This window comes from Hemiscyllium ocellatum, unplaced genomic scaffold, assembly GCF_020745735.1.
Source record: "Hemiscyllium ocellatum isolate sHemOce1 unplaced genomic scaffold, sHemOce1.pat.X.cur. scaffold_644_pat_ctg1, whole genome shotgun sequence".
In the NCBI taxonomy this organism is placed as follows: domain Eukaryota; kingdom Metazoa; phylum Chordata; class Chondrichthyes; order Orectolobiformes; family Hemiscylliidae; genus Hemiscyllium; species Hemiscyllium ocellatum.
Window position 1 is genome coordinate 225,021 of NW_026869149.1, and position 25,193 is coordinate 250,213.

The 25,193-nt window shown below is 45.6% G+C and overlaps 1 long non-coding RNA gene across 1 annotated transcript; it reads left to right on the forward strand.

Annotated features, from left to right (window-relative positions):
• Nucleotides 1-408: 408 nt before the first annotated feature.
• LOC132814058 (uncharacterized) lies at nt 409-24,964 on the forward strand. Its single transcript, XR_009644274.1, has 4 exons — nt 409-493; nt 1,129-1,235; nt 4,733-5,785; nt 24,198-24,964. It is a non-coding gene; the product is annotated as an uncharacterized LOC132814058 (long non-coding RNA).
• Nucleotides 24,965-25,193: the final 229 nt, after the last annotated feature.

Sequence of the window (25,193 nt, forward strand, 5' to 3'; positions counted from 1 at the left end):
CCACCCTCTCCTCCCTGACCTGTCACCTTCATCCTCTCCCCCACTCACCCATTGGACTCTATGCTACTTTCTCCTCACCCTCCTCTCGCTTATCTCTCCACGCTTCAGGCTCACTGCCTTTATTCCTGATGAAGGGCTTTTTCTCTGCACTTTGGATGCTGCATGAACTGCTGTGCTCTTCCAGCACCACTGACCCAGAATCTGGGATCCAGCATCTGCAGTCATTGTTGTTACCTCCCATCACATGACCCAACATCTCAGCACAAGCAGGACACACTGCGCATGCTCCAGCCAACAGTGATCCCGGGTGATTGATGTCAGCACCGGACCAATGAAAGGACGGTGGGCGGAGCTGGAGGACCTAGCGGGAGGTTAGTCCTTCAACCAATCACAGGGAATGAAGGGCGGAGCTAAAGTAAACCATGTGATCACCCTCGCGCCCGACAGAGTCGCTGTAATGAATGCTCGGGAAGTTATGGAGAGAAAGGAGACGGTAAGGCAAGAAATAAACTGGGAAACGGGACAAAAACTGTGTTGCTATGAGCGGAGAGGTTTTAGAAACAAACTGTGCATGTCGGAAAACTCAAATGTGAACGTCTCAGTCCCGTATTTGCAGTAAATGGGGAATTGCCTCAGCGGCTGCAGGCCTGAGTGAGGCCGCCATCTTTATTTGGGACAACGATTCCCTGGACACGTGCGGAGCCGCCATCTTTGTAGGGGGCAAGGTGCAGCCAGGCGCATGTGCAGCCTCTCTCTGGTATAGTGTCATTGTGACGACAGCAGCCAATCCTGCTCTGATTCACCTCTGGGCTCCCTCAGGACCACTTTGTCAATGTCTAGCTTCCTCAGTCTCCAACCATGGGGGTATTTTTGGTCTGTTTAATACTGTATTATTACTTTTATAGACCCTTTGTAAACGAGTTTTTCACTGTGGCCCAGCCCCTGACCATGTGCTGCTCTATTATCAGATTACTTTTATCTTGAATATTTTTGACTGTCAAGAATTCTTTTTTCCAATAAGCAAGTGTATTTTCCTTCCATTTCTGACTATCAAATTCTGAACCATTTTCATTCCTTGTAATCCGTTTTGCACTCCCTGAGACATCAACTGTGTTTCTCCTCCCACAGATCCCAGTGATTAATGCCAAAGCCCTGTTGCCTGGGGAGAGGGTGATGTTTGACTTTCTTGTACAGCTGCAGTTTGTGTGGTGAAGGTGCTCCCACAATGTGGTTGGGTAAGAGACATTACAGATTATTCATTACAGCAACAGTGATGATTTGAAGATAATGTCCAAATCAAGAACAGTTTGTAATTTTATTATCATGCTTATAATTTCACAAAAATACTGTTGAGAACTTTAGATATAAGGCCAGAGATGGAGATATTAGGTCAGGTGATCAAAAGCATTGCCAAAAAGCAGGTCTTAACGGTGGAAAGCAGACCTGTGAGGTTTTCTCTGCAAATTCCAGACCATAGTGCTGTCGCAACTGTAGAATCAGCCACATAGTTGAAGTAATGAATTAACAAGTCGTTGGGAGTCTCAAAGAAAATGGTTGTTGAGGCCTCAAAGGATGTATGGTGCAGGGAGCTAGGGATGATCACAGCCAGGAATCAAATCCAGAATGAGAATTTTAAATTGTTGTTCCTTATGAATAGGATCCTATTGACAGATGAACATGTTTGGGGAGAAGTGAGCACGTGGGCAACACAGCTTTCAATTTTTCTTGAGATTACAGGGTGGTTGAATTTGGGAGGCTGGCCAGGAGTGTGTTTGGACAATTAAGTCTGGAGATAACACATGATGAATGAGAGTTTCAGTATATGAGCTGAGATGAGGTTGGAATCAGCTAGAAATAGTTGTGTTGGAGTGGGACTGGGCTCCACTGGGATTCAGCTGGAGGTCAGGTTGTGAATCAGGCAGTAACACAATCGGGAGCTGAGTGGCCCTGGTGGAGCCTAAAATGAGTGTCACTCAGCTGGCTGTCGCTGAGCAGCTGCTGATGGATAGCCCTGTTGATGACGTCTTCCATCACTTTACTTCTGATTGAGTGTGGACTGACAGAGGGAAATTGCCGGGGTTGGATTGCCCTGTGTTTTTGTGTTGAACATTCCTGGGCAATGTTCCACATTGTCGGTAGATGCCAGTGCTGGAGCAGTATGTGGCTTGATGGGTGGCAAGTTCTGGAGCACAAGCTGTCAGTATTATTGCCGAGAATGTTAGCAGGACCCATAGCCTTTACACTACTTAACCATTTCTGGATATTGTTCGAACTAAATTGAACTGGCTTATAGCTCACATCTGTGATGTTAGGAACCACTGGAAAAGGCTGAGATGTTTCATCCCCTTTACATCTGGCTGAAGATTGCTGCATATGCTGTCATCTTATCTTTTGCATGGATGTGTGAAACCCCTCCATCAATAAGGGTGGGGATATCTGTGGTGCTTCCTGCAACAAGTTGTTTAATTGTCCATTACCATTCACAACTGGGTGTGGCACAATTGCAGAGCTCTGATCTGATCCATTGATTGTGGGATCACTTAGCTGTGTTGCTTGCTGCTGATGCTGTTTGATTATGCAGATGGTCCTGTTTGGTAGCTTCACCAGGTTGGCACTTCATTTTAAGGTATGCCTGGTGCTGCTCATGGCATGCCCTCCTTACCTGTCCATTGTGATGGGTGTGCGGGATTTACAAATCCATGAGATTACAGATTGTGCTGGAGTACAGTTCTGCTGTTGTTGTAATCCCACAGTGCCTCAGAGATGTCCAACTTGAGTTCCTACATCTGTCCCATTTAGCATGATGATAGAAGAACTCAACACAACGGAGGTTTTTCTCAACTTTAAGGTGAAGCTTTGTCTCCAAAAAGACTGTGGGATAACAACAGTTATCGCTCATACCGACACTGTCATGGACAGATACATTTGCAGCTGGTAGATTCATTCTGATAAGATCTAGTATGTTTTTCCCTCTTGCTGGTTCGGTTACCGCCTGCTGCAAACCCAGTTGAGCAGCTATGTCCTTGAGGACCCGACCAGCTCAGTCAGTAATCCTGCTGCTGAGCTACTCTTGGTAGAGGAAATTGAAATCCTGTACCCAGAGTAGGCTTGTCACTATGTTATTGTCTCAGTGCTTCCTCCAAGTGTTATTCAACATGGAGGAGAACTGATTCATCAGCCGTGGGAGCACGGTACGTGGTAATCAGCAGGAGCCATGAGACTTCCTGGTGTCCAAAGTCAATGCTGAGTACTCCCAGGGCAAATGGTTCCTGTGTGTACACTACTGTGCCATCACCTCTGCCTGGTCTGTCCTGCTGGTGGGACAGGACATATCCAGAAATTTCAGGAGAAAGTGAAGACTGCAGATGGAGATCAGAGTCGAGAGTGTGGTGCTGGAAAAGCACAGCAGGTCAGGCTGATGAAAGGCTTAGGCTTGAAATGTCGATTCTTTTGCTCCTCGGATGCTGCCTGACCTGTTGTGCTTTTCTATCACCACACTCTCGATATCTAGGGATGGTGATGTTGGTGTCTGGCCATTATCTGTAAGGGATTACTCTGTGAGTATGACTGTGTCAGGCTGTTCCTTGACTAGTCTGTGAGACAGCTCGCCACGTTTTGGCACAAAAAAACAGATGTTAGTGAGCAAGATGTTGCAGAGTCGAGAGGGCTGATTCTGTGGTTGTATTTCCTAATGCCCTGTTCGATGCCAAGTGGTCCATCCAGTTTCATTCCTTTGTTGAGACTTTGCAGTGATTAATACAGTGAGTAGTTGGCTGGGCCACTGTCGGGATGGCAGGATTTTTTTCGCTATTGACAATGGTTCCATGGAGATCAGGAGATTCCTAATTCCAGTTATGTTTTCCTTGAATTCAGATTCCACCATCTGCCGAGCTGGGATTCGAACGATGACTTCAGTTGTACATTTTAATATTCTGGATAAAAGTTAAATATATTAGTTTTGTTCATTCATTTTAAATATCACTAACCCCGGTTTTGTTTCTCTGTAAAACACTGCCCATCATCCTGTCTCCTTCATCCTTCTCTCCAACAACAGGAGCACACTGAGTTTCTCTGTCACTAAGACTGAGACAATCCGACCAGCTGCCTCTGCTGCTTCCCTCCCTCCCACTAGCCCACTGAGACAAACTGCCTCACATGGTGTTCCTGATTTTTGTCCCAAACTTACATCTTTCTCCAGTCTCTTTGTCAAGCCTTATCGGAGCTCATCTTGATTTTTTACTAGTCTCACTAAACTACAGACATTCCAACTCTGTTTCCTCCTCATCACTCCCCCTCGCCAAATCACAGGTATTGTTCCTTGTTCTGTCTGTCTGTCTTTCCTGGTTATGTCCTTCTCATCCATTCTGCAAAAAAACTAACATTTGACCTCACCATCATTTGTAAATTCTGCTCCATCTCCACAATCCCTTTCCTTTCTGAATTCCTTGTATTTGGTGTCCCTCAAGGATCTATCCTTGGTCCCTCCTGTATCTCACCGACATACTGTCAGGAGGTGAAATTGTCCAAAAGCACAGTGTGAGGTTTCACATGTACACTGACGATGCCCAGCTCTCCCTCCCCATCATCCCTCTCCATTGCTCCACTGTTGCTCAGTTACCAAACTGCTTATCACATTCCCACTACTCGATTAACTGCAATTTCCTACAATGAAACATTGTAATGGGTAAACACATTACCTTCAGATGCTAATACAAATTTCTTTCCCTTCCAGCTGAGCCCCTCCCTCTCGCTGGGTGCAGTCTGAGGTAGAACGAGACTCTTCACAACATTCTTGTCATATCTGGAACCCCAAGGTGACCTTCTGAGCAGACATCTGCACAATCAAAAACACCAGGAATTCCAATCTCTAAAATGTTGCTTGTCTCCACCTCACCCCAGCTCCATTGCTACTGAAACCCCTTACTCGTGTCGGCGTTGCCTTAAACTTGGTGAATCTGAAACAGAACCCTTGATTTCGTGACTGACCCAGAATCTGCTACCTTTCAGTGTTTCCTGCACAATGACCCCCCGGTCCCTTTTTGGTGCAGCTTTCTACAGTTTCCACCATGTAAATAGCACTCTGTTCTCTTATTATCCCCTCCCAAATGACCGACTTTGCATTTTCCTAAATTATACTCCATCTGGCAACTTGTTGCCCCCTTCTCCTATGTATCTCTCTCTCTTCACAATCCTCTTAGAACTTTACAGTTATGCCTTTTCCAGGAGTTCCCCCCTACCCCCATTCTTCGAAGAATTTACTGGGAACACTGGGCAGTGTGAAGCATGCAGAGTTGCTCTGTTTTTAGAGATACTCTATGGGAGGAGCTTGCTGCCCATTGGTCAGAATGGAGACAACTTGCCCATCGAACTGCATGAGCCTTTCACACCCCATGTCTTATTGATGAGGCACAGCGGCAGCACGGAAGGAAATAAAACAAGCAAATCCTGCTCTCCACATCTCACTGATTCTTGGAATATTCGGTCCCATGTGTCAAAGATCTGCCCTGTTCAGTCACATGAAATTCCAAGGTGGAAACTCCGAGAAACCAACATAGATTTCCACCTGAACTGACTGCTGACCTCCACAAGGAGTAATGTGTCCAGTCATCCTGGGCCAGGAGGAGGGGATGGTGCGAGTTTCTAACCTGAACTGACAGTGATGGCTTTTATAAACGTGTATTACAGGATACTACAGGTGGACATTCAGATGGTAATCTCAGTCATTGTAACACCAAACTCTGATTGAATTAGTCAGTTCATCAGGACCTGGATATTCGCATTGTGTGTGAGTATTGTATTCCATCTGAATCCCATTTGCTACATAAAAGTTCTCCTTTGAAACTTCCCAAACATTTAATGTGTGTCTTGTAAGCCTTGTATAATGAGCTGATGGGTGTAAGGTTGATTATTATAACGTGTAACTTTTCTAAACCCCTCTGTCACAGCTCCTCTCAATTGCCTTTGCTACAAGGAGAACGACCTCAGTTTCCCCAAACCCCTGATTCCCCAATGTCTGTTTGCTCTCTATAAGGTACACATCAGGATTGTGTTGGAACATTCTCCACTTGCCTCCATCAGTGCAGCCCCCAACAATATTAAAGAAAGTGAACATCCTCCAGGACAAAGCACTGTGCCTGAGTGGTGTCCCATCCCCCACCTTCAGCATTCCCTCTCCCCACCCCAGAGACACAGTGGCATCACTGTGTAAAAGGTAAAGGCAGCATTGTCCTCCCAGACCATAGGGCTGCTCTCTCATTAGGGAGGAAACTGGAGCCCCTGGAAGAAACCCATGCAGACACTGGGAGAATGTGCAACTCCCACAGAGACAGTTGTCCAAAGCTGCAACCGAACCTGGGGCCCTGGCAGCAGGGCTAATCACTGAGCCACCGTGCCACCCTAAAGTTGTAATTTGATTCACAGCTACCACTTCCTCTGATAGTTCATTCCACACATAAACCATTACCTGAACAAAAAAAAAATCCCAAACGACTTTTTAAAGCCGTTCTGCTGTCACCTTCAAAGGTATGTACCCAGTCTTGAATCGTGTCCCTTCCTGGAAAGGACACCTTCTGTTCACATTACTGAAACCACCCCTCCGTGATTTCAGAAACATCTAATAAGGTCACTCCTCAGCCTCCTGCGCGCCAGTGAAAGAAGTCGCAGCCTATCCAGCCTCTGCTTAGAATTCAAATTATTCATTCCCATCAACATCCTGGTAAATCGCTTCTGAATCCGTTCCAACTACATAATGTCCTCCCGATATCAGCATGACCAGAACTGGACACAGAATTCCCGAAAAGGCCTTCCCAATATCCAAAATAACGTCCCAACTCTTGTACTCAAAGATCTGAGCAATGATGGTAAGCGTGCTAAGCACCTTCTTAACCACCCTGTCTACATGTGGCACAGACTTGAAAGACCCGAAGTCCTCAGCCTCTTTGTTCCATATCGCTACTCGAGGCTCTGTTTTTAATTAGTGTAAGTCTGCCCTCGTTTGTTTTATCAAGATGTAATATTTTGCATTTATTCCAATCCAAAAATACCAAAAAAAAACCCTGAGCATTAAAGACAGTGTGAGTATACTTAAGAGGGAAATCAGGAGGGCAAAAAGGGGACATGAGATAGCTTTGGCAAATAGTTATGAATAATCCCAAGGGTGTTTATAAATACATTAAGAACAAAAGGGTAACTCGAGAGAGAATAGGGCTCCTCAAAGATCAGCAAGGTAGCCCACACGTGGAGCCGCAGGAGATGGGAGAGATACTAACTGAATATTTTGCATCAGTGTTTACTGTGGAGAAGGACATGGGCAATATAGAATGTGGGGAAATAGATGTTGAGTATGTCCATCTTACAGAGGAGGACGTGCTGGGTGTCTTGTAACCCGTACAGCTTGGTTAATCCCCAGCACCTGATCAGATGTACCCTAGAGCTCTGGGAAGCTGGGAATGTGATTGCTGGGCCTCTTGCTGAGATATCTTGTATCATCGATTGTCACAGGTGAGATGCCGAAAGACTGGAGGTTGGTTAATGTGGTGCCGTTATTTAAGAAAGGTGGTAAGGACAAGCCAGGGAACTATTGACCCGTGAGCCTGACATTGATGCTGGGCAAGTTGTTGGGGGGAATCCTGAGGAACAAGATGCGCATGTATTCTGAAAAGCAAGGACTGATTAGTGATAGTCAGCAAGAATTTGTGCATGTCTCTCAAACTTGATTGAGTTATTTGAAGATGTATCAAAGAGGATTGATGAGGGCAGAGAGGTGGACATGATCTATGGAATTCAGTAAGGCACTCGACAAGGTTCCCATGGAAGACTGTTGAGCAAGGTTAGATCTCATGGAATACAGGGAGAATTAGCCATTTGGATACAGAACTGCCTCAAATGTAGAAGGCAAGGTTGTGGTGGAGGGTTGTTTTTCAGATTGGAAGCATGTGACCAGTGGAGTGCCATAAGGATCATAAGGGTCCACTACTTTTCGTCGTTTATACATATGATTTAGATATGTGCATAGGAGGTATAGTTAGTAAGTTTGCAGATGACACCAAAATTGGAGGTATAGTGGACAGCAAAGAGGTTTACCTCAGATTATAACAGGATGCTGTTCAGATGGGTGAGAAGTGGCAAATAGAGTTTAATTCAGATAAATGTGACGTGCTGCATTTTAAAAAAAAAGCAATTCTTAACAGGACTGATACACTTAGTGGCAAATTCCTAGATAGTGTTGATGAACAAAGATATCTTGCAGTGCAGGTTCATGTTTCCTTGAATGTAGAGTTGCAGGTAGATAGGATACTGAAGAAAGTGTTTGGGATACATTCCTTTATTGATCAGAGCATTGAGTATAGAAGTTGGAAGGTCATGTACAGGACATTGGTTAGGCCTCTTTTGGAATATTGTGTGCAATTCTGTTGTCCGTCAATCGGAAGGATGTTGTGAAACTTGAAAGCGTTCAACAACGATTTACAACGATACTGCCAGGGTTGGAGGGTTTGTGCTGCAGGAAGAGAGCAAAAAGGCTGGGGCTTTCTTTCCCTGGAGCATCAGAGAGTGAGGGGTGACCTTCATAGAGGTTTGTAAAATCATTGGGAGCATGGATAGGGTAAACAGACAAGGTCTTTTCCCTGAGTAGGAGAGTCCAGAAATAGAGAGCATAGGTTGAGGGTGAGAGGGGAAAGATATAAAAGGGAACTAAGGAGCAACTTTTTCACGCAGAGTGTGGTGCGTGTATGGAATAAGCTGCCAGATGAAGTGGTGGAGGCTGACAATTATAGCATTTTAAAGGCATTTGGATACTTCACATGAATAGGAATGATTTAGAGGGATATGACCCAGGTGCTGGCAAGAGGGATAAGATTAGGTTCAGATATCTGGTCGGCATGGACAAATTTGACCAAAGGTTCTGTTTAGTGCTGTTCATCTGTGACTCACAAGGTTTTGGTCTCTTCAAAGATAAATCTTAGTTTGTTTTATTTAGGTAAAGCTACAACATTCAGTTTGGTGACGGTTTACTTCTTTAAATACACATCTTATATTTAAAAACTTAGTCAATGTATCATAAAATATTGGTACTAATTTATTCTAGAGTAGAGTTTTATAAAGCTGTAAGACTGTGCACCTTTTTCTGTGTTAAGGCGCAGAGATGGCCATTCGTACAGTGATGTGCTCTTCCTGTTGGATGTAGGAGATTAAGGAAAGTTTCAATGATCCTGATTGTCTGCAGGAAGTGAGGATGCAAATCCTGTAGGGTTTCATGGATCAGATGGAGCGATAGTTAAAGGTAATGAAGAATTTACAGGAGCCGGGGGGTGTGATAGGTGTCAGTTTCAGAAAGGTAGGAAAACTGCCGATCCAGTCAGGTAGATGGGTTTCCTCTCGGAAAGGGAGGAGTGGAGGGCAAAGTAGTGCAGGAGTCTTGTGGTTATTTCCACCTCAAACAAGTATACTGTTTTGGAAAGCGTCGGGGGTCACACTCTCAGGGGAATATCACACTGACAGCCAAGTTACTAGTGTAATGAATCTAGTGTAATGTGAGGTATATCTGTTTTCATGCGATCGATGGTGATAGGGGGCTGTCTAGTCTGCAGCACAGACTGCAGTTTTTGTAGCTGACAGTGAGACATCAGAATGGGGTGGTGCCTCCCTACTGCCTGGGTGAAGAATGGCTCCGAGAGTGCAGAATATTCTGAAAGGGGAGAATGATCAGTGGGAGGTCGCTGTGCATTGATACCAATGACATCAGAGAAAAGGATGAAGTCCTGATGAGAGAATATTGCAAACTAGCCTGGAGGATAATAAGCAGGTCCTTGTGGGTAGTAATATCTGGATTACTCTCTGTGCCACATGCTAGTGAGAGTAGGAATAGCAGGGTAGAGCAGATGAATGCGTGGCCGAGGATCTGATACAGGGGAGAAGGATTCCCATTTTTGGATCATTGGAATCTCTGCTGGGGTAGAATTGACGTGCATAAGAAGGATGGATTACACCTGAATTGGAAGGTGTCTAATATCCAAGCAGGGAGATTTGCTAGTGCTACTCGGGAGGCATTAAACCAGTGAGGGCGTGGGGGTAAACCTAAAGAGATAGTGAGAAAGGAGGTAACCCTGAGGCTGGTACAGTTGAGAAGTTAGACAGGCAAGGGCAAGGCACAGAATGAGGTCGGACTGACAAGGTACAATAGACAATAGGTGCAGGAATAGGCGTTTCTGCCCTTTGAGCCAGCACCACCATTCATTATGATCATGGCTGACCATCCACAATCAGTGGAATCATGAAAGTATCCAGAGACTTGGCCTCCACTGCCTACTGGGGCAGTGCATTCCATGTGTCCACTACTCTCTGGGTGAAGACGTTTCTCCTCACCTCTGTTCTAAATGGTCTCTCCCTTATTTTTAACCTGTGTCCTCTGGTTCTGGACTCACCCATCATGGAAACATGCTTCCTGCCTCCAGAGTGTCCAACCCTTTAATAATCTTGTAGGTCTCAATCAGATCCCCCCTCATTCTTCTCAACTCAAGGGTATACAAGCTCAGTCGTTCCAATCTTTCAACATATGATCATTCCGCCATTCCAGGAATTATCCTCGTGACCCTATCCAACACTCCCTCAATAGCCACAATGCTCTTCCTCAAATGTGGAGCCCAAAACTGCACACAATACTCCAGGTGCGGTCTTACCAGGGCCCTGAATAGCTGCAAAAGGACCTCTTTGCTCCTATACTCAATTCCTCTTGTTATGAGGGCCAGCATGCAGTGAGCTATCTTCACTACCTGCTGTACCTGCATGCTTGCTTTCATTGACTGATGTACAAGAATACCTAGATCTCGTTGTACTTGACCTTTACCAAACTTGACTCCTTTTAGATAGTAATCTGCCTTCCTGTTCTTGCTTCCAAAGTGGATAACCACACATTTATCCACATTAAACTGAGTCTACTATGCATCTGCCCACTGACTTAGCCTGTCCAAGTTAACCTGTATTCTCATAACATCCTCCTCACATTTCACCCTGCCACCCAGCTTTGTGTCATCAGCAAATTTGCTAATATTACTTTTAGTATGTTCATCTATATTATTAATGTATATTGTAATCAGCTGCGGTCCCAGCACCGAACCTTGTGGTACCCCACTAGTCACTGCCTGCCATTCCGAAAGGAAGCGTTTATCACTGCTCTTTGCTTCCTGTCAGCCAGCCAATTTTCAATCCAATCAGTATATTCCCCTTTGTAAATCCATGCTAACTCTGACGAATCCTATTACTGCTGTCCAAATGAGCCATAATTTAATCTTTTATAATTGACTCCAGCATCTTTCTCACCACTGACATCAAGCTAACCAGTCTATAATTCCTTGTTTTATCTCTCCCAACTTTTTTTGAAATGTGGGATAACATTAGTCACCCTCCAATCTGACTCTACATCCCCTGATTCGTGTCTCCCCCTTCGCAAGGGACTGAACGTCATCCTTCACCAATAGGGCCATCCCACCCCCTCTGCCCATCAGTCTGTCATTTTGATAGCACTGCACTGCATTTATTTCAATGCAAGAGGTTTTACAGGGAAAGCAGTTGAGCTTAAGATAGGATTTTGAACATGGTACTGTGATATAGTGGGTATTACAGAAACATGGCTTAGGTTGGAAAGGATAGGTAGCTTCATGTTCCAGGGAATAGATGTAAAAGGAAAGATAGAAAGGGGGATAAGAGAGAAGGTGGAATGGTGTGTTTGATTCAGGATAACATCATTGTTGTACTTAGGGAGGATATTCATGGGGGTTCGCCCATTGAAATTACTTGGGTGGAACTGGGAAATAAGAACAGGATGATCACCTTATTCAGGTTGTCTGGGTTTCGTCCGGGTGCTCTGGTTTCCCCCCGCAGTCCAAAGATTTGCAGGTTTGGTGGATAATCCAGGCTGAATTGCCCATATTGTTCAGGGATGTGCAGGCTATGTGGATTGGCCTTGGGAAATGCAGCGTTCCAGGGGTAACGTAGGAGACTCTGAGGGTCAGTGTGGATGTGATGGGTCGAATAGCCTGCTTCCACACTTGGGATTCTCTGACGATAATTCTACTAGTTTTAAAATAGTTCCAGAAAATAATAGATCAGATCTAAAAGTTAGTGTTCAAAATTGGACAAAGGTGAATTTTGACAGTACAAGACGAGAACTTTCAATATTTCTTTGCAACCCCCAGATAAAGGGACGGCTGGAAAGTGGGAAGAGAAGAACAGAAGGAATAAGAGCAGGAGCAGGCCTGATCTCTGTCCTAAATCTGATACCACCTTACTTTGACGCTATGCTCTCGAGCATCCTGTATAGCTGCAGCATAACCATCCCTCTAGCAAGGAAGGACAATAGACCCTTCACAATCTCTCTTAGTCCCCTGGGATGCATTCCATCACGGCCAGGAGACCCATGTACTTTTGGGCTGTTATCTTTCCCAACACTACCTATTTACTGAGAATGACTGTTTCCATGTCCTCATCTGCGATTGCCTCCATAGGCCTGTGAAAATGAGGCAACAAGAGTACATGGACAGTATGTTCCTGTTAAAGCCAAGTCTGGTAGGTGTAGAGAATGCTGTGTGTCTAGAGAAATTGAGAGTCTGGTCAAAAAGATGAAGGTGGGATAGGGCAGGTACAGACAGCTGGGTTTGAGTGAATCCCTCGGAGTATAGGGGCAGTAGGAGTGCACGTGAGGGAAAACAGGAAGGCAAAAAGGATACGTGAGAGAGCTTTGGGGGGAAGGAGGTTTAAGGACAATCCAAAGAGATTCTACAAAACACTAAGGACAAAAGAGTAACCAGGCAGAGAATAGGGACCCTCAAAGATCAACAAGGCTGTCTGTGGAACCACAGAAGGTGGGAGAGATACTACCCGAGGATTTCATGTCAGCTTTTACTGAAAGAGAAAATTCAAGCTAGAGACTTTGGAGAAATAAATAGCGATGACTTGACAAATATCCATATTACAGAGGAGGTTGTACTCGATGTCTTATACATAAAGCCGAGTAAATCTATGGGACCTGATCATTATTTGAGAAAGGTGATGAGGAAAGGCCAGGGAACAATACACAGGTGAGCTGAAGTTAGTGGCAGACAAGGTGTTGGAAGGAGTTCTGAAGGACAGGTTTATATGTAATTTGAAAGGCAAGAAGTGATTAGGGATAGTCAGCATGGCTTTGTACATACATCACTAACTTGGACTTCAGAAAGACATTCAAAAAGGTTCCACATAACAGACTGGTTAGCAAGTTAGACACCATGGGATACAGAGAGAACCAGCTATTTGGATACAAATTGGCGGGAAGGTTGGAAATGGAGGGTAGTGCTTTTTGGACTGGAGCCCTGTGATGAGCAATATGGTGTAAGGATCAGTGCTGGGTCCACTGCTTTTCATCATTTATATCAATTATTTTGATGTGACTATATGAGGTATAGTTAGTAGGTTTACAGTAGGCATCAAAATTGGAAGTGCACTGGACAGTAAAGAAGGTTACCTCGGAGTACAATGGGACTTCAATCAAATGGGCTGAGGATTGTCAGGTCGAGTTTATTTCAGATAAATGTGAGATACTCCATTTTGGAAAAGCAAATGAGGGCAGGAATTATACACTTAATGGGAAGGTCCTGGGGAGTGTTGCTGAACAAAGAGACCTTGGAATGCAGGTTCATAGTTCCTTGAAAGTGGAATCATAGGCAGGGTAGTGAAGAAGGTGTTTAGTGTACTTGCCTTTACTGGTCACTACATTGAGTAGTGGAGTTGGGATGTCATTTTGCGGCTGCACAGCACATTGATTCAGCCATTTCTGGAATTCTGCTTTCAGTCCTGGTCTCCCTGCTATCGGAATGATATTGTGAAACTTGCAAGGGTTCGGAAAAGATGTGCAAAGATGTTGCCAGGTTTGAGCTATATAGGTAGAGGGTGAATAGGCTGGGGCTGTTTCCCCTGGAGCATCGGATACAGTTGTGAGGGGCAAGGATAGGGTGAAATCCCAGGGTCTTATTCCCAGGATATGTGAGTCCAAAGCTTAGGGCACAGGCTTCAGGTGTGAGGGAAAAGATTGAAAAGAGATCTAAGGGGCAATGTTTCCAGCTGAACATGGTACGTGTGTGGAAGGAGCTGCCAGAGAAAGTGTGGAGGCTGGTACAATTACCCAATTATGCCTTTGAGATGTTGTATGTGATTAGCAAAAGTTTAGAAGGATATACGCCAAGAGCTGGTGGATGGGATGAGATTAATTTAGGATATCTGGTCAGCATGGACAAGTTTTGGATCGAAGGGTCTGTTTCTCTGCTGTACATCTTTATGGCACTACTAAAATTAAGATGGGTTTCTATTTTATGGAGAGTTAGCAGAAGATCAACTAATTCTTCTTGGAGCTGAGAAGGTTAGGCAGGAATTTCGACCAGGAGCAGATTTCTTTCCAGGATATTTAATTTACAGAGAGACAGAGGGAGAAATTATTAACGTCACAATTTTGAGTAACTACCTTCAGGTAAATGGCTAATAAAACAGGTTAAAAATGTGAAGATTATTGTACTCACTAAGTTCTGAGCATCTGGAACAGTTTGTCCGCCAGCTGGATGCAGATCCAGTAGTTATTGAGAAAACGAATTTAGAATGTAACTTTTTTAAGGAAGGATTTGGAGGTCTACAGACAAATGGGAGGTGAGTTGGGATAGACTGGCACCATCTCCAGAGCGGCCAGTACAGCTGAATAGCCCCAAACCCTTGTCCTCTGTGTTACTGCCCCATTCACTGTGAATGATGAAGCTTATCCCAGGGCAGAGTCATAGAGACATACAGCATGGAATTAGACCCTTTGGTCGAACTGGTCCATGCCGACCAGATATCCCAACATTTGGCACATATCCCTCTACACCCTTCCTATTCACATGCCCATCCAGATGCCGAATGGTGTAACTGTACCAGCCTCCACCACTTCCCCAAACAGAAGATTCCATACAGGCACCCATCTCAGTGTGAAAAAAGTTGCCTCTTGGGTCCCTTTTAAATCTTTCCCCTCTCACCTTAAACCTACACCCTCTCGTTCTAGACTCCCCCACCCCAGGGAAAAGCCCTTGTCTATTTTTCCCATCCATACTCCTCATGATTTTAGAAAGCTCTATGAGGTCACCCCTCATCATCCGATGCTCTTGGGAGGAGCCCACTCATGTCACAATGGGGCCCAGGTGATTGACAGCAGCTTCAGACCAATAGGAGAACTGGCGTGATCCTTCGGCCAATGGGAGTGAATTGGGGTGGGTCCAGCAGGCCAACACATGGCCATGAGCTGTGCAGGCGCAGTGTCACGGTGAGGGGGGGGGGGGACCTAGTGAGTGTGAAGGGAGTGGGAGAGACTGCAAAGTCTGGGGAAGAAATTGAGTTATTGTGGACTCGGAGGGTTTATAAACGCACAGTTTTAGGCTGCTAGACCTGAATTAGAAATTCCTGGTAAATTAGAACCAAAAGAACTGCGGATGCTGTAAATCTCACTCAACAGCCAAAAGATACTGGAAAAGCTCAGCAGGTCTGGCAGCATCTGTGAAGAGAAATCAGAGTTAACATTTTGGATCTGCTGACCCTTCCTCAGAACTGATGCTACTGAAAAAAAATGTTGGTATATATGCAGAAGATCGGGGTTAAGGAGTAAATGATAGGTGGTGATAGAGTCCAAAGAGATGGGAGCAGTTGGACAAAGGAGTGGATAACGATCTGGCTGGGGGAGGGTGAATAGCTGTTTATGGGGACTGTTAGTGGCTAACTATAGCTAATGTGTCATGGTAGGTTATGTACTAACAAGGCCTGGTGTGTGGGTTAAGAGGCTATGGCGCTAGGACACTGGAGAGTTCAGGACCTAAATTATTGATTTTGATACTGGGGCTAGAGGGGTGCAGGGACCCCAAGTAGAAGATAAGGTGTTGTTCTTCCAACTTGCGTTAACATGTGGCGCTGGAAAAGCACAGCAGGTCAGGCAGCATCCCAGGAGAAGGATAATCGACGTTTTGGGCATATTCCATTCATCAGGAATGCCGGGATTGGGAGTGGGGTGGGAAGTAAGAGGGCTGAGAGATAAATAAGAGGGATGTGTGGTGTTGGTGGGAAGTGGGCTAGGAAGGCAATGGGTAGATGTAGTTAGAGGGTAATGGAGATAGGGTGGAGTGGATAATTGGAAAGGAAAGTGGACAGGTGGGACAGTTTAAGGGCGTGGTGTCGAGTTGGAGGGTTGGATCTGGGATAAGGCAGGGGAGGGGAGATGAGGAAACCTTGATTCTGTGGTTAAAGGGTCCCAATTACTTCCTCCAGGCGTCGGGTAGCTGGGATTTGGTGGTGGAGGTGGCCCATGACTTGCATGTCCTTGGAGGATTGGGTAGGGAAGTTGAAGTGGTCAGCCACAGGATGGTGGGGTTGGTTGGTGCATGTGTCCCAGAAATGCTCCCTGAAACATTCCGCAAGTTGGTGTCCCAGGAGACAACAGCGAAAGCAAAGGCCATAATAGGTGAGGTGTTTGGATGTGCAGGAAAATCTCTGCTGGATGGGGAATGGTCCGTTGGAGGTGAGGGGGAGGTGTGGGCACAGGTTTTGCACCTCTTGTATTGACAAGTGAAGGTGCTGTGAGTGGAAGGTGGGTTGTTGGGGAGCATGGATCTGACTAGGATTCACAGGGAATGGTCTCTGTGGAATGCTGAAAGGAATGGAGAGGGAAATATATCTCCGGTGGGATCTGATTGTAGGTGGTGAAAATGGCGGAGGATGATGCGTTGTATCTGGGTGGAAGGTGAGGACTGGGGGGTTCTATCCTTGTTGCAGTTGGAGAGGTGTGGTTCAATGGCAGAGGTGCGGGAAGTGGTGGAGATACACTGGAGGGTATTGTTGACCACGTAGGAGGGGAAATTGCAGTCCTTGAAATATGGTGTGTTTTGGAATGTTCTGGAATGTTCTGCCAGCTTGCATCAAGCTTCACTGGAACACTGCAGTAAGCATGAGACAGAGATGTTGGCCAGGGAACAGGTTCGTGTGTTAAAGTAGCAGGCAGCTGGAAGCTCAGGGTCTGTTTTGCAGCAGAACGTAGATCATCAACTGCCATTTCCAGCACCTCCACTGAGCTGCTGCCAGACACAGGTTCCTGTCCCCTCCATTCACAGCTATTCACCCTCCCAGCAGATTGTTATCTACTCCTTTCTTTCCAAATGTTATTTTTTCTTTTGGGCTCTGTCCCCACCTATTATTTACTCTTTACCCCCTATCTCCTGCAGTCCAAAGATGTGCAGTAAGGTGAATTGGCCAAGCTAAATTTCCCGTAGTGTTCAGGGATGTATAGGTTAGGTACATTAGTCAGGGTAAATGTAAAATAATAGGGTCGGGGAATGGGTTTGGTTGAGAAACTCTTCAGAGGGTGAGTGTGGACTTGTTGGGCCGAATGGCCTGTTTCCACACTGTAGGGATTCTAATTTTCCCAGCTGCAGTCAGTTCTGAGTGAGGGTCACTGGACCTAGAATGACCCTTAGTGTGTGCAGAAGGAGGAAACGGGAAAGGGGAGTTGGATCAGTTTAGACTGGAAGGGTTTAATTACACTCTGTACAGGTAGTTAGGCCTGAATTAGAAACTCTTGGTCCCACGTTTACAGCAAATGGGAAAACGGCTGTGGGCCTCAGGCGGTGATGGGTTCTGGGTTATGGCCACCATCTTTATTGGGGACAAGGTACAGTGAGGCGCATGGGCATATCCTCTTCCTGGGTGGGGTCGGGGTGATTTGAAGAGGAGCATTTACACATCAAACACATACCAAGAGAAGTATTTGTCTTTACTGTTCAGCCTGCACTGACTGTGAGTTTTATTTTGTGAATTCATTTTATAGGATTTTATTTAATAATTGAGACAGGGATCTCAAAATCAACTTTCTATCGTCAGCAGGGTCATCAGGATCGGAATACCATTGACATTTAACTGGGGAAGGAGAAAGGTGTGTCTGTTCTGTCTGTGGGAAAGTATCTTTTTTTTTTCAAGCAAAAAGCAGAAAGATGTTCCAAGGGATCACCCTTTGGGTTTGTGCTCAATTCTGGGCCCTGAGAGGGAACGCAGATTTGTCCAAATTACACCTCGTCTCTACATAGGAACTGTCAGATTTAGACCCAATCACCCACTTTCTGATGTTAACCTGTAAACTCCTCATTTTCAATTCCCTGCAAGCTTCTGATTAAAATTCCTTATGGACTCAAATTCCAGCACCATTTCGGGTGGAATGTTCCAGGTTTTGACAACTGTCTGTTCATTCAGAAACTGCTGAGGTCCGTATTGACTCTGGGGTTACAAAGGGCTGAACTGAAAGATGAGATGCAGTTCTTCAGCTCCCATTGAGATGCATTGGAACAGGACAGGAGGCTGAGGGCAGTGTAGGTGTGAGCAGACAATGAAAATGACAGGGCTGCACCGTGAGGGCTGCTTGGTTCAATGAGAGTGTTTTGGAGTTGGGTGTAAATAGAGCGAGGGGAGACAGGGAGAAGGTGAACCACAGCTTCAGTTTTAGTCCAGGCCATTCAGCAATTCACATGTTCCCAAAGGGAACAGCCAAGTTGTAAGCGATACCTGCTGAGTGTTTTCTTTAAAACAGTTTTTAAAGTGTAAAATGTCAGCTTAAGTAAAGATCGGGGCTTTTGATGATAATGGAAATGTTGGAAGAGAAGGAAGGTTTTTGCTCACTTAAATTCTCCTAATGGGAGTAACTAGCTGAAACTAGAGACACATTGTTACAGGAGCCCTCAGACCCGTGGGGCGCTCCTCTTGTACAATGTGGGAAATAAGGGACACTTCCAGTGTCCCTGACGGCTGTGTGTGCAGGAAGGGTGTCCATCTGCAGCTACTGGGAAACTGCTTTTCAGACCTGGAGCTGAGAGTGGACTCACTGTGGAGCAATACTGAGAATGTTATGGACGGCACGTTTAGTGAGTTAGTCACACTGCAGGTGAGGGTTACACAGGCAGAAAGGGAATGGGTGACCATCAGATCAAGCAAAAGGCTCAGGAAGGGAGTGCAGGACTCCCCATGATCATTCCGCTTCTCATACAGATATTGTGCACCGCTTGGGATTCTATAAGGGAGGGAACAGATGGGGTTGCCTCTCAGGGGAAATCAGCAACAGCCAGGTTCATGACCCCACAGAGAGCTCCGCTGCACAGAACGGGAGGAAGGAGAATGGCAGAGCTATAGTGACAGGGGATCCAGTAGTCAGGGTCAGAGACAGGCGTGTCTGTGGCCACTGACATGAATCCAGGACAGTGGAATTGAACCCAGGTCCATTTATTGATAAAGTGCACAGACTAATAAAGGTCAACGTCCCAAATGCAACCTTCAGCACTTGGTCACCCTAAAGCTCTATTTTCCAGGGTCTGTGCACTTACTCTGAGCCCTTCATAGGGATTGAAGGGGATGGGGAGAAAACAGGAACAGGATTGTGTTGTAGATCTACAAGCTAACCGTCACCCTCCCCTCTCAGTCTCCCCCCTCTGTCTCCCACCCCCCATCGTACCTCCTCCCCACCGCAGGGAAAAGACCTTGTGTATTTACCCTATCCATGCCCCTACTGATTTTATAAACCTCTATAAGGTCACCCATCAGCCTCTGACGCTCCAGGGAAAACGGTGTATTCATCCTCTCCCTATAGCTCAAATCCTCCAACCCTGGCAACATGCTTGTAATACTTTTCTGACCCCTTTCATGTTTCACAATATTGTTTTGAGAGGAAGGAGACCCGAATTGCACGCAATATTCCAAGCATGACCTAACCAATGTCTGTATAGCCGCAACATGACCTCCCAACTCCTATACTCAGTGCTCTGACCAATAAAGGAAAGCATATTAAACACCTTCTTCACTATCCTATCTACCTACGATTCTGCTTTCAATGAGCTGTGAACCTGCACTCCAAGGTCTCTTTGTTCAGCAGCGCTCCCGAGGACCTTACCATTAAGTGTATACATCCTGCTAATATTTGCTTTTCCAAAATGTAGCACCTCACATTTATCTGAATTAAACTCCATTTGCCAATCCTCAACCATCTGACCAAGATCCCGTTGTAATCTGAGATAATCTTATTCACTGTCCACTACACCTCCAATTTTGATGTCATCTTACTAACAATACTTTCTATATTCACTTCCAAATCATTTATATAAATTATGAAAATTAGTGGATCCAGCACCGATCCTTTGTGACACCCCACTGGTCACAGGTCTCCAATCTGAAAAGTAACCTTCTGGCACCACCCTCTGTCTTCTACCTCTGAGCCAGTTTTGTATCCAAACGGCTCGTTCTCTCTCTGTATTCCGTGAGATCTAACCTTGCTAACTAATCTCCCATGGGGAACCTTCTTGAACGCCTTACTGAAGACCATGTAGATGATTTCCACCCTTTGCCCTGACTTAAGTTCATGAGACGTGATTTCTCACACACACAGCTGTTAATAGTATACAGGACTTAACTCTGTATATTGGAGTCTGCGCCACTCAGTTATGGGTGTTCATATTCTGGATAAAGTTCACGTACACCAGCTTTGTGTTAGTGACTGTGTATCGAGTCTTATTAATATCACCAACACAGTGAGTTCCTTTTCAAAGGCAGTCCCTATATCCCTAACCCTGCTCCCATCTGCTCTGTCTCCTCCATCCCCACCAGAGACAGTAAGTGGTAGGAGCTCATGGAGTTTCCATGTGAGTGAGACGGAGAACATCTTCCCTTCTTTCCTCTAGTCCACCAAGAAATGGTGGTAGTGTCCTTACCTCTGGACCAGGAGGATCAGGTTCAAAGTTGAGTGACAGCATCTTTGAAGTGGCTGATTGGAAAACCTGCCCAAGCCACCAGGCCATACTGTCTCCCAGCTGTCCCTGCCTGAGCCTCTAAACAAAACCTTCCTGTAGTTTCTCTCCTGTTAGACTCTCCCGTTGCTCAGTTTGTCCAGGATCCCCTCCTGCTGCTGCACTGCTCATGTCCCTCACTGACCTGTCCATCCCCCAGTGTCCTCCACATTCATTCATTGTTTACAATCCCATTGTCCCAGTCCTCCAGCCCGGCCCCCTCCACCCTATTGGGCAGTGGCTGCTGTCAATCACTCAGGCTCCTGTGTGATCTGGAGCATGCTCTGCAGGAGGGGAGACCAGTGCATGGGTGCATGGGCGCAGTGCTGGGCAATTGTTGGTGTATGTGCAAGGTGGGTCAGTGCCAGGGAGAGCGGCTGTGGGTGTGTGGGATTGATCTTTCATTGGCAGCTCACTCCCTTCCTCCCTCTGGGAACAGGTCCCAGGGGAATGGCCCCTCCCCTGGTATCGGGACAAGTGGTCGGCGTATCAGTGGGGGAGTATTTTGCAGAAAGTTATCAGAACTCGGGTGAAGATTCAGGGATGTTACGGAGAGGAACATTCATTTTAGTTCATTTTTATTCAACCAGATATGATTTGGCCAGTGTGTGCAGGATGGTTCTCATCAGAGGATCGGAGTAGGGGAATAAATAAGAGGTTCCAGATTGGGGGGGAAAACGTCAGTCCGTTCTGTCCCAGAAGGAAGCCCTGGGAGGTGTGGGGAGGATTCACCAACACCCAGGAGGCTCCGAGTCAGACTCATTGATTTGATTAGATTAGATTTCCTACAGTGTGGAAACAGGCCCTTCGGCCCAAACAGTCTACACCGACCCTCGGGTTACCCACCCAGACCCATTTCCCTCTGATTAATGCATCTAATATTATGGGCAATTTAGCCTGGCCGATTCACCTGACCTGCGCATCTTTGGATTGCTGGAATCGAACCTGTGACCCTGGTGCTGTGGGGCTGCCGTGCCATCGTGCCACCCCTTTTTTTGGTTTTTAGTCTGTAGGCAGGAGCTAGGAAGCTGAATTCAAAGAGAGGAGAGTGTTAGAACTAGGTGTGGAGGGAAGGAGTGAGGAGATTATTTTGGATTTCAGTTCACAGAAGAGAGAAATTGTGAGACTGAGATTTAAAGCTTTGGGGGAACAAAGAAACTGCAATTTAATACTATAATTGTCTTATGAATTTCCATCCTGTGTTAACGGTGGTGACTTGTTTTCTCTGTTGTAGAGAACTGAAAGGGCAGATTTGCAGATGAGAAATTTAAATTGAACTTCATTTTCAGTTTTGATAGTTACTTGATCCGTGCCAATCTGAATATCATTGGCCTTTTTCATGTGGAAGGGAAGGTGTGTATTCTGTCCGTGGGTGAATATTTCAAATGTCAGTGTGTCTGGAAAAATTACTGAGGTACAGCCAAGTCCATGTTAGCGTGGTGACTGTGGAGAGAGGATCAATCTAAACATCAGGTCATAGGCAGAGAACAAAGGGAACTAACACCTTCAACATATCGTCTCACTATAAACCATTGTTAGCAGCTAACCTGAGAATGCAACTTTAAAAAGAAGGGTTTTGTGATTTACACATGAAAGAAGTCAAACTATCACTGTATTCTCACAGATGAAAGGCTTAACAGACAATTAATTTTTCAATGTATAATTTCAGTTACATCACACTGCAAATTTTTGCTATAAACTCTGGGTTATGATCGAGCCCTCCACAATCACCTGATGAAGGAGCGTCGCTCCGAAAGCTAGTGTGCTTCCAATTAAACCTGTTGGACTACAGCCTGGTGTTGTGTGATTTTTAACTTTGTACACCCCAGTCCAACACCAGCATCTCCAAATCATGACTCCTTTGGGGAGGGTGGTGAGTTTTGGATTCAGCTTTCCAGTTATTACCATAAGAAGATGAGTACTGGGCACAGGAGAGGCAATGCAGCCCTTCGAACCAGCCCCACCATTTAATACGGTGATGATTGAGCTCACCTCGGTCTCAGCTGGGTTTTCCTGCCTGCTCTCTCTCACCCTTCATCTCATTGCAAATTCAACATCTGTATCTCTTCATTAAATCTGCTCATTGTCCTGGCATCCACTGCATTTTGAAGAGGGAATTCCACAGATTCACAGCACATTGAGATAGGTACATTCTTCTTCATGAAATTAGAATAGAACCCCTACAGTGCAGAAACAGGGTATTCGTCCATGGAGTCCACACCAACCCTATAATGAGCATCCCATTCAGACTCACCCATTCCCTGTATTTCCCATGGTTAATGGCTTAACCTGCACAGGCATGGACACTGTGGGCAATTTAGCATATCCAATCCTCCTAACCTGCACATCTTTGGACTGTGGGATGAAACGGGAGCACCCAGAGGAAACCCGCTCAGACACGGGGAGAACGTGTAAACTCAACACAGTCACCTAAGGCTAAAATCAAATCCAGGTCCCTGACACTGTGAGTCAGCAGTGCTAACCATTGAGCCACCTCTGCTTAAAATCTGCTCCTCCTATTCACTTCCCACGCCCCAGTTGGCTGAATCTATATTCCTTACATCAGAAAATCAGGTTGTGGAAGCAGGTGTCTCAGTAAAACCCAGTGACAGCCCATATGTCCTGTGTGTCTGAATGGGGATCCTATACACAACACCCTCCAGTCCACATTTTTCATACACTTTCCAGAGACAGGGCTCCAGTGGCTTCTTGGGGACTACAACACCCACAATCCCTGTGGCAGGGACCACACGTGTGCGGGGAAACCCCGCACTGTACATGTACAGAATGTGGGCGGGTTTTGGAGCATGTGCTTTAGGTAAGTATACTTTGCAGAAAGTATTTCACACTGTGATTGGCTGGGGAAGGGATGCATCTGCTTCTGGTATTGATCTGTTAGGGGGTCACCACACCCATGTAGGACCACTCTCCATCCCCAATTCATTGTAACGCTGGGGAATCAACAAATGGGAAACAAAGAAGGATCTGACCCATTCTCCCAGACTGAAGGTTCCTCTTCTGTCCAGCATCTGCCACCTCCCTTTCTGTTTCCTTTTGTTTCATTCTGCTGTTACATTATTGACTTGCAGCAACTGAAGGGAAAGGAAGTGAACCCAGAAAGGGTGCAGAGTCTAACCAGGGACGGGAAGTGGTGGCATGGATCTGTTTATCAGTAACTCCATGACAATGGGGAGGGTGTACATTAGGGGGTAGCAGAGTCAGAATGGTGGGAGAGAGTAAGTGGGCTGGAGGGTAACAGCTTCGGGGGAAGAAAGGGGAAAAAGATATTCCAAAGAAGCTAGAATTGTCTGCTCTGAATTTCTAATCTGTACATATTCCTTTATACAGGGTGCTAGATGGTGAAGATTTGCAGACTGAAATCTCAAAATCATGTGCAGATTGTGATTATGTTAACCAGCATTTGAAGAACCAAAGATAGAGAATCACTCGGCCAAAATCCTGCAACACTCCCTCACAGCATTGTCGGTCTATCTGCACCAAATGGACTGTGAATGGTTCAAGACAGCAGCTCACTCCCATCTTCTCAAGGGTAACTAGAGATGGGGAATAAATGCTGGCTGAGCCAGTGATGCCCATATCCTGGAAATGGTTTCTATCTCTAGTTGCTGAAACCCAGTTGATGTTACTGCAGGATGATGAGGGATGCTGAGTGCATCCTCCAGGAGGCAGCACCATCACATTACCCCTGCCTACACCCACACAGTAACACCGCAACGTCACTGGAACAAAAGGCAGTGAAACCAAAGGAGGACTTAGATATAGTTCTTCGGGGTAAAGTCATGAAAGGGGATTGGAACACAGCAGGAACAGGAGACTGAGCTGGGTGGTCAGCTATTCCCCATTGAATGTTGGAGCAGGATTGAAAGGCTGAATGGTCTCCTCCTGCTGCTATCTCCCAGGTATGTATATAGCCATGGAGCCCGGGTAGGAAGGAGTGGGCAGGGATTCTCCAGGAGATTGCACTTCCACAACAGGTTTCAGTGAGGGAAGGTTTGATGGATTTTATTTAACATTTATCTTTAACACAAAGTTTGTAAATTTTGGTTTTAAAATGTTGTAAAAGTTTTTTGCACAGCAAATAAAATTAAAGAAAATAAATTAAACTGTCTGAATATAACAGTTTTAAAACTTTCAACCACTGTAAAACAAAATCCCTTTTGTCACGGACACCATCACTTTCCAGTTACTCAAGCTCCAGGGAAATATTCCCTCCCTGTCTGAACCTTTGGTTTGATGTAGTTGCTTTTCAGGTCTCCTTCTGTGAGCTGCGAAGCGTTCTTTTTCCCCATTTCCCTGACACAGAAATGTTATCACAGCAACCTT